Consider the following 16,588-nt stretch of genomic DNA (forward strand, 5'->3'; position numbering starts at 1 on the left):
AATAAATGTTATTTGCAGTTAACAATTTTCTTTTTTCTTTATTACAATATTTATGGCAAGACTAGGTATATACAGTACACATATATAAGCGAAAAAGTAGGCTACGAACGTTTTTGATTGAATCGAATTGATAGGTTCTTCATTTTGTTTAGCCTCATCGACTATCTAATTATTTGTTTTGTAGAATATTAACCTAGATTTTTAGGAAACTTTTATGGGTATGGCTTATGAGTTTCCGCCGAAAAATGGCCGCTGTTATACACGTTTATAACGACCGTATCTATACATAATAAAAAAGGAGATATTTTTAAATTATTCGTTGTTTGTTTTTTATTTATTGAAATTAATGTCCATTCTCTATATCCATTTAGTTTATTGAACATTCTTCACATGATTTTGTTTCCTTACACTTGCCATTATACCAAATTTAATTAATTGATAAAGCATTATGGTCCTTTTACAGGATTATGGCTAGAAATGTGCTGTAGCTAAAAAAAGGCTTGCTAACTACATTTTTCTCGTTTTTCTTGCGTACCATTTAATTGGTAAGTAATTTGCCCTTAAACTTTCAATTAAACGTTAGGTTTAGTATCTTTTAAAATATATGTATTGTACTCTCAAAGATAGTGAGTTGAGAGTTCAGAGTTTCAACTGTAGACTTGCTTGAATTAATGAATTCTTATTATTTTTTCAGATTGTTAGCATGTCTTAAAAATATTCTTAATTTATCACAGCTCATATAAAATGGGTGTGAAATAAAATTAGATACAGTATCCATTTAATCATATTTGTTATTTCTAAACTGTTTTTTTAGCATGCTATATTTTGATTTAAAATTCGAACAGTTGTTGACTAAACTGATCAAGAAACCAAAAAAGCGTCCAACTAATTGTTGTCAATAATAAACACACAAAAAGTTATTAATACATGTTGTAAATGAAACAACTTCTTATTAAATGTCAGTAGAGTGTAATATGTACTGTACACGGCATAAATATTTATATCCAATATTTAATATGATCACTTATCCATATCAGACGTACGTGTAACTTATGAGATGTTTTAAGTTTTTGTCATCACGGATAAATAAAGCGAAAAACTGGTTAGTACTGTATGATTTAGCGGAAATATAGTGAGCTACGAACAGTTTTTTATATAATCAACTTGATAGGTTTTTCATTTTGTCTTGCCTCGTCTGCTATCTCTAATTATTTGTTTTGTAAAATATTTACCTAGATTTTAAGACATACTTATGACTTTCTTTTTCTCAAAGTATTTGTTTTAGAAAAAATATAGATTTAAAGAAAACCGTGGTGATTAACAAAGCTACCTAATCTTAATATATAAAATTCTCGTGTCACAGTTTTCGTTGCCAAACTCCTCCGAAACGGCTTGACCGATTCCTCTGAAATTTGGTAAGCATATTGGGTAGGTCTGAGAATCGGCTAACATCTATTTTTCATACCACTAAACGATAAGAGTAAGGCAGAACAGCGTTTGCCGGGTGCAGCTAGTCTAATATATAAAATTCTCGTTTCACAGTTTTCGTTGCCATACTCCTCCGAAACGGCTTGACCGATTTTTATGAAATTTTGTGTGCATATCGGGTATGTTTGAGAATCGGCTAGCATCTATTTTTCAAACCTCTAAATGATCAGAGTAAGGCAGAATAGCGATTGCCGGATGCAGCTCTAGTATTTACCAACCCTATCTATATTCCATAAATTTTCTTCGTATTGATACTAATTTGATTAACAAAATGTCATTTTGTTTCTACGAAATTATCTTGCCTTTACTTATTTCTCTCGAATTGGTTTTTAGTAACGTTGGATAGGTTCGTTATGTAGCTTATTAAAATAACACATATAGTAACAGTTTTCACTGGCATACATTTTGTGATTTGAAGTAAAAAGAGAGATTAGCGAGTGAATCAATACACCAATTAATATGTTTTCAGTATTTGTTGTAATCAATAGCAATTATACTTGATTCTACGTAGCGCATGTTGCGAAGTCTTAACGTATAGCTTTTTCGTTTTTCATTTTGCTAAAAAATATTTGAAACTTTACCGGGCTTAGTTGTTGATCAGGTTCATTATGTATTAGTATATTACTATTAAGTTAGTTCAGAATTATTCTACGGCCTTGGGGGCGTCCATAAATTACGTGAGACGTTTAAGGGAGGGAGGGGCCAAGTAAAATTTTTCCAAATCTCACTTGGGGTAGAGGGGAAAAAGTCCTGAAAAATGTCTCACGTAATTTATGGACGCTCCCTTGCTTATTTTCATTCACTAATATTTAAACAATTATTATTAGCAGATATTAATCGATTTTTCCAATGCCTGATCTCGTTTAAAATAAAATAATACTTATAAAATTGAATAAAAAAATATAGAACAACATGCAGCTAAACAGAAAATTCTACGGATAACTATAGTTCTTTGATGAATAAAAAATCGACGACAAACAAATCAAGGTTGTCACAAAACGTAAACATTTAACAAAATGGTGGAAATGTGCTTATATATCGATCGCCGGTGTCACGATCAAAAAAGCGCGCCGATGTCTCGGTCCCACGACAGTTAGTTCCATGTTTGCACCGAGTTATCTCAAATCATGAATTAATACACCGGTCATACCTAGGGCTGTCCAATTATTTGTATCGATTTGTTAAAAAATCTAAATGGTTTTTTTCTCATTGAGGAACTTGATAGATAAACGAGGATGACCATGTGTTTTTGTTCATTTTTATATTTGTTCGGCAATTTCATGTCCCAGAGGACTATCGAAAGGATAAATACAAGACTAGATATTTGAATTTCCCATATTAAATGAACATCTTTTTATAAATGACATAAGCACAATTATGCAAGCACGTTACACTGTTTTAATAGCGTTCGCTTTTTTACTACTTTGTTTTAGGCAATATGACCAAATGCTTCCACCAAACTATCTTACTAAAAATCATCATAGTGCCGGTGCTGCATCGGTATGACGGATTCATTAAAAACGCTTGATTGCATGTTTTAACCTAATCTATTATATTATCCTAATATGTATAATTTATGTTATTCCACATAAATACCCTCAGATAGTATAGTTCACGTATGTGTGAAATTAGCAATGAATCAAAACTATCCTTTATAGAGTACTAGCTTTTCGCCCGCGGCTTCGCCCGCGTAGAATTCGCTTATATCGCGCGACATGGTAAGGAGTATTTTCTTCGCATCAAAAAGTATGGTTTGTTCTTTCCCACGTTTAGCTCCATCATCATACCAAGTTTCATCAAAATCGGTTTGACAATAACGAACTTTCATACAAACTTTCATCCCCTCTTTCAACTCTTTCTACCATTTTTTCGCGATAAAAAGTATCCTATGTTCTTTCCCAAGTTCAGTTCTATCTTCATACCAAATTTTGTGAAAATCGGTTCAGTGGTTTAGGCGTGAAAGCGTAACAGACAGACAGACAGACAGAGTTACTTTCGCATTTATAATATTAGTAGGGAAGTAGGGATGCTTTGACAACCCTGATCACAGCCTCAAGAGCCAAGACAGCCTGCGGCTTTTCAACGTACTAAGCCAAAGCCAGTAGTGAAACAACTCGTGAACCGCTTGCACGCATTCCGTGGACCTCCTAACCGTTATAATTACACATCGATTATAATTTGAAACATGTAAACAGTGACGCGAGCGCATCCCGCCGTACGCGCGAATCGATACGCCACTCGAACGTAATCGATTTCAAGTGACAAAACAATCGATTGTGCGAAACAATAAGCCGATATTGTACTGAATTCCACCATACAGAGGTTGACTAGTCATGTTGTAAGTTACATTCAATCATCACCTGTCATATACACGAGACATAAATCCATTTCTCACGATGTATAGTTGTAAAACATAATGCCCAACACGTTAGAAATAAACAAGTTTGTTTATTTATTGATGAAAATCGGTTATGATATTTTGAGAAGAATTTTTTTATCGTTAGACGTGATCTTGGACGTCCGTGACGTTAATTACTGACATAGTTTATCGATTAATAATCGACTACAAAATCGATATGGTTGTAATAGGTTTTATGTTTTTTTCGCTCAAATAGAGCAAATTGCGGATATTTTTATACGTAATAAGTATATTAAATGTATCAATTAAGCGTAATGTAACGCAGCTAATTGTATCTATGTATAACTTATTTACTATGTTTTTAATTACCCAGCTTTATAGCTAATGAATGAAACTGTATATGTATTTATAATTTTTTTTAAAACCTTATCGCCAAGAAGGAGAAATCTCTCTCCTCCTTTATCTATTAAGATTGTATTAACACAGAAATTACTTTAAAAATTACCACTATCATCTTATGTTTCACGTTTCTTAATATCCCATTCAAGTTAAAAAGCTTTAAGAGAAAAAAAAAAAATAAATAAATAAAAATTCCGAATATTCCGAAGCTATTCAAATTGAATTAATTTGAAATCGTCTAATGTCTATATAATAAAACACAACAAATATTTATAATATATGTACAAAGAGAATATGAAGGAACATAAATAAAGATTCAGTATGTTTTTGCATAACCATAAAAAAAACCATCCATAATATAAAATAAATCGTAAACGCATCAACACATGAAGCGTGAATAAAAATAATCAGCATACAGAATAGATATTTTATAAGATGTAGAAATACATACACGTACAAAGTTCATTCCGAACTATGAATTATAAGAATTGAAAACAAAAGCTCGCAAGCTGGTGACCACATGTGCATACGGAGCGTTTGTACCAATAAATATAATTAACGATTTATATGTTTGTGCGTATGTTTGGCATTGTATACCTCCTAAAAGACTGGTTATATGTGAATGTATTTTTCGTGTCAAAGTCATACTCAAACATTTATTTATTCAATTAGACTTCTTATAAAAGCACCTTTGAATCGTCATAAAACACGTTTTAAAATTAAATATATAAATAATACGTAAATATATTTACTACCTATATTTCACCAGATGCCAATAAAAACTAATTTCACCAATTTACAATGATATGTACTTTAAACCTTGCGTGGATGTAGGTACATTACTTATAAGCATTCAAACAAAATTGAAGTCTAATAAAATACAGACCTTTTGTTTGTTCCCCAATCAATAAGACCTCATTACACTAACAATATTTACGTTCCAATTTCTTAAAAAAAAAACAAATCTCAAATCTCAATACTAGGCCACTAGTAAAACAAAAAAAAAACAGATATTAATCATTAGTATAAGCATATTCTTGTAGATAGTACTACTTTTATAAATTACCTAATATTAATTGTTTGACATTGTTGAGGTTTAGAAATCGTAAGTCGTGAATAAAGCGCTAATATAACCGCCAACGTATTTAACATATTCCATATTATGCTCAGAAAAAATAAACTTATTAAAAAATTGAGAAAAAATTAACCAAAAATTAAAGTGGATATAAGAACCTCCTCCGTTTATAAGAAGTTTTTTATTGGTCGAAATCAGATTATTCATTATCTTTTACTATTATCATTACCTTCGTTTTATAAACGACTATAGTTATACATAATTCAAAACAATTAGTATGAATTTATTTTATGTGATTTAATATAGTTTGTTTCAAACCACTCGCCGTGAATTCAGCAACTATAGCATATTGTATTTTCTCACAAAATATAGATATACGCTGAAGTTACCCACACAGATTACCACAACAGATTACCTAAAAAAATTACAAGACTTATTTTTAGGAATATTGTCTTTTCTTCGGTTACGTTTCAAAATTATTGGCCTTAATAACTATTACATTATTGTTAACAATAATGAACGATGATTAAAAATAGCACTGTGATATGCAAGTGTAAACTTTCCAATTAAATGAAATAAGATGACTGCAATTTGCACAACTAAATACGTAGTTATTGTTAATTTATTTTCCCATTTGTAGTAATGAATGGCATGTCTTAAATTGCATCCTTGTTTGTTATTCATCGAAAAAAATTATTACCTGAATCAAGTACTCGATTAGTTTGTTTTGTGTTTAAGAATGTTAAAAATATACGAACGCTAAGATTTTGAGATAAGGCGCGTGATAGACATATCGTAACGCTTGTCTATTAGTTTTTATATTATCTGTATTCTGTAATAAAACGTGTTACGTTAGAGTTCAAGCGTGTTTTTTGGCGCTTTTATTTGAAAGCTTTTAGACAATAAAAGAAAAATCAATTAATGGTTTTTTGTTTACTTTAATTTGTCGGTAATAATTTAATAAAAATCAATAGTTAATATTGATTTTTTATTTAAAAAATACACCGAATGTGAAATTGTAATTTAGGTTCTCACACTGTATTAAATTGAAACCGCAAATAAAGCCGTTTCGTAAAGCATTATTTATGTCGGATATTCGACAGAGCAACGTTACAATTTATATATCGCGTTGATTCTGCATCGATACTAAATCTTAACATATACAACCAAGTACATATCTCACGCGTTTGTAAATCAAATATATTACTATATTTATCACTGATCGCTTGTGCTTTTGAAAGTTATGTTGTGTCTGTACGCGTAATTTACTTATATTGTTATCGATTATTATCGAATAAGAAATACGAGTGTGTTCATCGATTTTAGAAGTCTGTAGAAAAGTAATAAGCACATGAAAGTATTTTGTTTATGAGTGAAGGATTAATGAATTTGATGTAGTTGAATTTAAGCCGATATTAACATAATACTCTAATGGCTGATATTAAAATCTTTGGTCAAGACTTATTAGTTAAATAAAGTAACAAAAATACAAACAAAAAACAATAAAAAGACTCACCGGTAAAATATCAAGATGCATAATAAGAACACATTATTAAAAATATTAGACGAATCAATTTTAACAGCTAATTATGTATGTCGTAGTTAGGCTAATTATTAGAAATATAAAACGTAAACGTGTACCTTAAAAAAAATAATCGATTGATGCACATTTTTTAATTTTATTGTGATTGTTATTGACATGAACGCGTCATCTTCTAATATATAAAATTCTCGTGTCACACTTTTCGTTGCCATACTCCTCCGAAACGGCTTGACCAATTTTGATGAAATTTTTTGTGCTTATCCAGTATCTATGAGAATCGGCCAACATCTATTTTTCATCCCCCTAAATGATCAGAGTAAGGGAGAACAGCGTTTGCCGGGTGCAGCTAGTATATTATACAATTTAATTTTTCACTACTAATTGGCAGTATGCAATACATATAGGTATCTCTAACGAATGAATAATATATATTTTAACTTTTTTATCATTAACCAAGAACGTCTAGCTTTACTGTAATTAAATCAATTTAATACATGAATATTATTCCACAATGCGTCGCCAATAAATCGACAAAATGCCTCAATTAAAAATACGTTCTCATGTCCGCTATAAATATTTCCCCTGTACAATGTCCATTCGCTATTTCACCCATAATATATTTTACCTCGGGCTTTAAAATCCATTAACATCGATGATAAAATCGATTCAACCAATAAATCTTCGGTTCTAGTTGTTGGGACTCGATACATCGGTTTGTTATCAGTATCGAGTTGGAATGTGAGATAACATGATCGATTATTGAAAAAGTTGTCATAATATTTATTAGAGTGAGGCGATGATAATTATACTCGAGAAAGATGCTTCATTTCGTTCTCTGTTCAGATACACATTGATAAAAAAATATAATAACTTATAATATTCTGTATTGTTATAAATAGAAGAAAAAATTATATAAATTGCGGTGATACCACGTACAGGGGATTCATTATTATCTAATATTGATTTTAGAATTAACAATATTTTGGTATATTATAGATATAGCATGCTTGTTATTTAATGAGATACATTAGTGAGTTTATAGGTTTGGGTTTTGGCGAAGTTTTTTTTATTTAGGGCAAGATGTGTCATCATAAAAATAAAGTTTTATCCATATCAAAAAAATATGAAGTTTCGTAATTTATCATTAAAAAATTACACCATTTCATTTAATGCAACATACATACAATATATTTACAACAACATATTTCATTCAATAATTTACTTAAAAGTCTCGCGCTATAATTTATTTTTCGTCTGTAATTTGTCTTAACATTATCAAAACGAACAAGTAATTAATTCGCTAGCGAATTTCGTTGCAGTATCGATATCAAGCAAGCTTAAAAATTCAATTAAAATACCTCTTAAATATATAATATTTATAACAGAATACATTACAGCTAATTACTCAGCTCAGTTAAACGACGCTTTGTTTGGAAATGAATTCTATTAAAAATATTTGATTGAACAACTAATTATCTTGCTAAAGTCGGTCAAGCGACACGATCAAATTATTAGGCCTTGTGTGTAGAAACCATAAAATGGCCAACATTTTTCTACTATATATTTTAGTCGGGTAATTAATAAATTATAAATTAATGTACCAAAAATGAAACGGGGATTTAATTCATCGTCCGGTACAGTGAGGGGGCGTGAGACGTGGTCCACTCACACCCTCAGGAAGGAAGAGCTGGACTAACCTAACCTAACTTTCTCCTCTAGGCTTGCGCTTGGTCTGGCGATGGGCTGCTGCCGTGGGTCTTAGACGAATTCTAATAAACACCCAATGCTCCATCAATTAAGCGGCTCGATGGAACACAATGGGGTTTTAGTTAGTAGGAAACTGAAATAACCCACGACTCCTTCCCCGGGGCCGTGGACAGATAGGCATGAAAGAAATACTTACATGTAAAATAATTGGTTTGGGTAGATTTCTAGAACAGAAACAAAAATATAATAGTTACATTTCATTTTCATGGCATAGTTTATTCAACAGATATGTATATTTATTGTTATGACGCTACATTACTGAAATTTCGCCTCGCTTCGCTTGCAGTCCATATAGCCTCAGAGACAACGCAAATACCCAACGGTGAAATAATTTCTGAAATCGGTTAGTGCCTGAGATTAGCGCGTTCTAACAAACAAACTCTTCAATTCTATATTATAATTATTGTAAACCAAAGAAGCGATTGATAAACCTGTCAAAATGTTATAATAATACTTTTCAGTACCGAATAGTACCATAAGTACCAGCATAGAGAACATAATGCTACTTTTACTGTAGGTAGTAAGTGCCCATCGTCATACTTATAAATATATCTAGACACAATTCAAATGGCTAAATGTGTGTAGTATCTAACCGCAATAACAAATTTAATTATTCAATAATGCAATAACTCTAAATAATTTGTCGTGACCATTTTCATTGAAAAATTTATGTTTATTTTAAAGCTATTTTGTTTTTGTTGACCTCAACTGGAGTAATTTATTTGTAGTTTGTTAAGGTGCGTTCATATTGTACATTTCTATTTAAAAATGACATATTGGTATTTTAACAAGTGTTTTTAGTAATGTTGATAGCGCATAGAAATTGACATATTTTGTAAATTATACTATTTCATAAAAATATCATCGGTTTCCCTGGAGCAAGGCGCCAAATTATATCAAATGGCGATATATTTTCTACGAAATAATAAAATCGCGTCAATCTGTTGAAAATCTATGTAATCGAGTAACAAAGCCAAGAAAGCACTTAAATTGAGTAACCTCCTTTTTTTGAGACGTCGGTTGAAAAAATTTACACTAAAAGAAAAGTAAAACATTAAACACAATCTATTTACTTTGAAAGCTACAAGCATAACGATAAAAATACAGTAAGACATACGCATATCACAAGCATAAAGCATTAGTTTGATTTAAAATGAATCCGTCGCAGGCTTGTTAAGATGTTTGTTAATGTGAACGACCCTTAAGCTTTATTTATAATGGCCGTTGTTATCTCTACAGGTAGCATTTAGTTGACTTATACCACAGATAATATAATACCTATTACGTTATATTGTTAGTTAAGTTAATAATTACCCAATCAATAATCCTAATTAAGCATGCGATCGAGTTAATTTATGCTGTTAAAATAATTAAACTTTGGCGTAATAGTTAATTATGCTATTTATGTTTTTGGTAATTATTATGAATCTTTATTAAGTTGTAGATGCGAAAGTGTGTTTGTTTGTCTGTCTTTAACGTGGCAACGAAGTGATTGCATGATATGAGTTTTGTGTCTAGAGATAGGAGACTAGAGAATGACAGGTTTACTTATTACCTCGTGAAAATTGTTATTCCCCTGTGAATATCCTGTGCATCTGGTGCAGCAGTATTAAGCAATAGAAAAATGCTTATAGCCAGGAGAATTCAGATATTTCGTGTGACTTAAGTGTTAAATCCACATTGTCTCTTTAATAAAAGTTGAGCGTTTATGTCAAATCTCATTTATATAACTCTAGACTCGAAGAAAAGATTTCTTAATAATCATTACCCAGAAGTAGGCTACAGGGTTACTTTTGTTACTTTTGAGAACAGGATGCAGAAAAACATAACAGTTTCGCAGTATCACGTCTGATTAATGACTAATGCTGGCATAATTAACTGCTTTTATTGCAATTCAATTTCTTGCTAGACTCATAGCAGGGGTCGCGTGATCAGCGTGAAGAGCAAATATATGTGCATTAGTTAGTGTACATGTGTTTACTTGTTTCATTTATGGTGAAAAAATAACGTAAAGTGGAACACCATGTGTATGAACTACTACAGTACTGTTTACATTAGAATTAAAAAAATTGTGGCGTGTGTGACGAAGATTTATTATATCGTCATCTTACTTTCCTCCAACATTAAATGGATGTATGTTTGATACATGTTCACGCAAAAACAGATGGAATTCGGCACAGAGATGGATTGTAAATTATATGTAGGTATTAGATCAAAGGACTCGTGTGACGTTAGAAAAATTTAAATATATTATCTGTATTTACATTGCACATGCCATTTCATTTATGAAACTTATTCACCATGCTTGACGTGCCCTTGTAAGCATAAAATAGTAAAAAAAAGAATTGAACATGATGAAATATTTCACAATCGGTTATATTTAACAATTCGAGTTGTATTCTTCAATAACAACAGTAACATAAACGTCGAGATTATCTGTCTACTTATAATAATATCGATATATTTTTATAGCTTCTTAAGTGACTTCTACTCGGGTAGTATTTATTTGCGAAACTCGAGCTCATAACACGCCGCTGCAATTGTTATAATAATTGAAAGCTTTTGTGTAATAGTTTTCATGCAATAAATATGCGTCTTTATGCGCCCCAATTTTGTTTTAAAAGAGCAAAAAGTTAATGTAATAAAGTGAATATTTTGTTGAGTTTACGATTTGCTTAAGTTGCATAAATTTGTATTTTTAAATATCGAACAATTTGAAATTTTTAAAGCCGTTTCCGTCGGAACTCTCTTGTTTCCACAGATATAAGATGGATATCATACTAATAGTATAAATGCGAAAGTTTGTAAAGATGTGTGTGTGTTTGTTGCTCTTTCACGCATAAACTACTGAAAGGATTGCAATGAAATTTGGCACGTAGACAGCTGGACAACTGGAATAACATATAGGCCACTTTTTATCCCGATATTCCTTTGGAATACGGACTGACGCGGGTGAAACCGGCGCAGCTAGTAGAATATAAAATAAATAATTAAATGTATACGTTTATTTATATAAAAAAGTAGTGCTTCCTTGTTATTAAGAAGCTACGGTTGTTTTACTATATGCGTATTTCATGGTGAATACGTTCTTCTTAGATCATTAATTTGACAAAATAAATTCCGCATGTCAAAACAACATGTCTGTTTTGGCATACATTTTGTGACGTTTCATAGATATGCCAACCCACGTATAGCGAAATCTTTTATTTAATAAGATGCTGGTTCTGTACTAATATTTTTATAGTTTGAGGAACCATTCTTCACCTAAATACCACCACCAATCCAATCTTTTAATGGAAAATAAGCCAAAAATTAATTATCAATTAAAGTAACTATAATAATAAAAATATTAATATAACTATTAATTATAAATATTTGTTTGATCTAAATGAGTACTTTATTTAATACGTACTTGTATTTTTAATATGTTTTTCACCGACGTTCCCAAAAAAGAAGGTTCTCAATACGTCTGTTTGATTGTTGTTTTTTCGGTTCTGTTACTCGAACGAGCTCTGTGGGTTCTCAACTGATTGGGTTGGTTATTCTTGTGCGAGATGGGAAATTGTCGTCCATTGGTTTGTTTGGTGCTCTTTTATATGATCACTTTAAATGCGTACATAAAATGAACATTCTATAACAATAAAAACTAGTAAGTATAGCTGAAATCTTAAAATATCAATTTTTACACGTGTATTCCTTGAAAACGTAACATTCAATTATGGAACCCTAAAACTAAAGAAAAAGAAGATGGATAGATGTGTATGTTATCAGAGATCTTAAGAGCCTGTTCAAGCAATTAGTCTCATTGCGTAGTTGTTTCTAGCAGGACAATAATTTGATGTCAACTTGAATAAAAGCACACGCGTTTGATCCTTCAGAGATATAAGATCCATTTAATTAGTAGGAATATATTAACTTTTTATTAGAAGATTTTTTTATATTTCATAAGTATAATGTCATTATAAAGCAGCTATGAGTCGAGAATCATGAGTTTCTTATCTACACTAATAAAATAAAGTCCATACAGAATGCATTTATTGAGGATGGCCATAAACTATACAACAGTATGTACTCTGTGGGTGAAACCGCGGGGTGCAGCTAGTATTTAATAATTAAAAAAAATATCAAGCAATTTCATAAGCCTGTTAAAGTTATTTGATAATTGATGTTTATACTTTTAGAGATCTAGAGCCTCTAAATATTTATTTTACTTGGTTATAAAATTTTCCATGGTGGTACATATTTATATGCTATATAAATATAATAACAATATGAATATATCTAATGGTGAAAAAATGGTTCACATCGATCAAATAATTCCTGAGATCCCGCGTTCAAACAAACAAACAAATCTACACTGATGACATGAACTGGACTTCATATCATCAGTGTAGATACAGCCGAAAAGCTTTTAAGTCGGACAAGTATTGACTTAAGAAATAACTGACAATTATTATAATAAACAAGTGCCAACAAACATTCTAAAAAGCCTCTTAATTTTGTACAATACCACTTTTAAATTAACTTAATTGGCTGCCCTTAATCCGTTAAAACGGATTTAATCGCAACATTTTCAAAATGTCAACACAATTAGTTAAAAATTTACGATCTGATGAAGCTTGTGGCAGGGAAATCGGTAGCACGCTTGATATTGCAATGTTAATGTTATTTGGTTTTTTTTTTATTCACGAGCAATAATATTTTCATACTTATTGTTGACTAGCTGCGCCCCGCGGTTTCACCCGCGTAAGTCCGTATCCCGTTGGAATATCGGGATATAAAGTTACCTGTATGTTATTCCAGTTGTCCAGCTGTCTATGTACCAAATTTCATTGCAATTGGTTCAGTAGTTTTTGCGTGAAAGAGCAACAAATACACACACATCCTTACAAACTTTCGCATTTATAATATTAGTAGGATTAGTAGGACAATAGCATGTGTAAAGAAAATTGATCTTTGGATAAATAGTAACATGTTTTCTTTTCGTCTGTCATATGTTATTATTGTTCTGTCATATGGGTAAATTGAGTAAATTGAGTACGCTTAATTTAGAAATTTAAAACTTTTTAACGGATTTTGAGACGGGAGACTGTCTCCCCGTGACCACGCTCGCTGTAAAGTGTTCGAAACGTCGGTTTAATAATATAATTAATAAATCGAGTTTAAAATCCGTTAAAAAGTTCTTAATTTCTAAATGTATAATACTTGCTTAAAATCAAACACAAGAAAATACTATACGCTTAATTTTCTTACAATTTATAGTAACAGGCTACCTATAATTGTGCTAGGAGTACATTATCTTTATACTCGTAAATTTACAGATTCAAGTTATTATTAGGTACCCGTGGGTTTCCTTTAAATTTTATGGATTTGTTTTTAACATATTAATCAAAAAGGTTAAAAAAATATTAATGCGTATTAATATGTAGTTGAAAACGCTATGAGTTTTTATATTAAATATTGTCGCATAAATTAACTGTATAAAATTACCATGAGTGTCAAAGAACATAAAATATTATGAATAAATAATAAGGATTAATTTATGACAAGTGCAATTTCACACTGGTTTTAAAGTTGTTTGCATCTACTTAGCGATAAGGATTAATGCCAATTGACGGATGTGCTCTCTATAATGATTATTATGATTCAATAAATTAGAATTAAATTCTAGATAAATGTATACTGTTAACTTTTTGCTCCACAACTCGTCGTTTGGTAGTGACGTTTCTGTTAATCAGAAAAGAAGGTGCTATGTTTTTGATTTATCTGTGAGATAAAATGTTTATCTTTAGATGTTGGACTATGGGCAGACAATCAGTTGTAATATTACGTTTGTGTTATGATTATAGGTTTGAGACGATTAAACTTTAAATCCGCTGTTATGACAGACTATAGCCAAATAGAACAGATTTAAGAGATTTTTTGAATACAAAAGTATTATATTGTTTTCGTTACAATTATAAACTCTTTCACTATGTGAGCTTTCCATGGAATTGCATACTAAAATTTTATGAAGAAAAAACACTACTAAGGAATCACTTATTTTTTAAACTCGCTTTTCCCTCCTATATAATTAAACGAACGAGTAATTCGACCGAACGCCCATCTGCAGTCAATTTTAATTCCATAAAACGAATCTGACATCTTCGCTTGTTAAAATTGACGAAAAAACTAGAAAGTGAACTCACATTTCCTGACAAACAAATCGAGAATGCCGCAGTATGACCACCATTAAAATGAGTTTTTGTTCAATTCATTGCGGTATATGTGAAAATGTTTCGCTGACATTGTGTTTGTTTACGTCCTCGTAATTGTGATGTGTTATTTATTTATTTATTTATTTATTAATAATGAATTTCCAACAAAGGACACAGTTCACATTTTCAAAAAAGCCTGCCACATTCATAGATTACTGCACCTTCAATTATAGGAAATTACAACATTCACGTTAACGTCAAGTGTGATAGAACAATAATAATATTAAAGAATTAACAAACTAAAAACTTTGTGTGATACATTAGTTAAATTAAAATTATATAATACAAATTGACAATTAATTACCGGCTATTGCCTTAATAATTGTTTAATGTGTGTGTGTTAAATTCAATCGACGTGACACTTTGATACTTGATAAACTAATTATTAAATGAAACATTGTGTTGGAACTTTTTGATGATTTGCGGTTGGTTCAAATAAATTAGCGTCGCTCCAGAGCTATACTATGATAAAACATGTTTCTTTGACCAATTCTATGTTTAGTCTCCTATACATTCACATACAGAATGTAATTCACAGTTTGTTAAGGTTGGCGCTAAATGACATTGCATGGAATACAAAAAGAAAAGTATATCTTTTTGTATTAACATATAATCTTAACATAAAACTAAAAAACGGAGCATGAATGGTAATATAGTATATGACTCACTCATATTCTCCTAGATATTGATACCTACTGATGATTAGGAAAACATAGAATCACCCGAAGATATTATATTTAGAATAAAATATTAAAAGCATAATGTGAAATCTGATAAATGTTTCTGATTTTAAAAAAGCTAGAGTTTTTATAGAATTATTTCATAACAGATCGTATCTAATTGTTGTAATGCTATGACGTTGTAACAGCGCTTTAAACAATATTCTAGTCGACTGTATAAGTACTTGAGTTTGAGTTTGAGTTGAGTATGCCGAAGTGATTGATTGTGCAAATCATGGGCATGCAATTACAGCACACGATGCGGTGCCTCAGAGGTGCCGTTATTCTTTGTAGCATGTTATTACCATGTGAGATATAAAACGAATAACGTTTATTATTAACAATACAAAGAGATCTCCCTGGTGATCTAAGCAGCTGTCGATATACTCAATATAACCTTCTTTTAAAGATGATTATATTCATATATCTTATACCTTTAAACGAGCAATTCTTGTATATATATATATATATATATATATATATAATTGGAATCTCGGAATCGGCTCCACGATTTTCATGAAATTTAGTATATAGGGGGTTTCGGGGGCGATAAATCGAACTAGCTAGGATTTTTTTTTAGAAAATGTCATATTCGTGTTTTTTTAGTCCTGACATCTATTGGTGAATAATAATACTATTTTGCTTCGTAGATAGCTGGACAACTGAAATAACACATAGGCACTTTTTATACCGAAATTCCTACGGGATACGGACTTACGCGGTTTCAACCGCGGGTCACAGCTAGTATAACTATTATTTTAGAAGTTTTTTTTTATTAACCTGCACACAGATCCATATAAGAAATATATAAAGAAAGAATGACAGAAAAGAGATCTGATCCTCTTTGCATATGCACACTAACAAACACCACACAAACTTAGCAATTTACCAAATCGTACCATATTTTATCCATAACCACAGATAATAATATACTCCATACATTTAACATTCAATGTGTGCGTGTCGCATACACGAGTTAAC

At 30.9% G+C, this 16,588-nt stretch overlaps 1 protein-coding gene across 6 annotated transcripts in view; it reads left to right on the plus strand.

Moving 5' to 3' along the window:
* The window catches only part of LOC119832826 (inositol-trisphosphate 3-kinase B), a 110,926-nt gene that overhangs the window by 36,820 nt on the left and 57,518 nt on the right, over positions 1-16,588 (plus strand). For 4 of the 6 annotated variants that reach the window (XM_038356610.1, XM_038356611.1, XM_038356612.1 and 1 more), the window contains exon 1: positions 3,575-3,826. The exons of the other annotated variants lie outside the window; for them this stretch is intronic. The gene's annotated coding sequence lies outside the window, so the exon portion shown is untranslated. Of the gene's footprint in view, positions 1-3,574; positions 3,827-16,588 lie in introns of those variants that run through there. 6 annotated transcript variants of the gene reach the window in all.

Source organism: Zerene cesonia, chromosome 16 (genome assembly GCF_012273895.1).
Source record: "Zerene cesonia ecotype Mississippi chromosome 16, Zerene_cesonia_1.1, whole genome shotgun sequence".
Lineage (NCBI taxonomy): Eukaryota > Metazoa > Arthropoda > Insecta > Lepidoptera > Pieridae > Zerene > Zerene cesonia.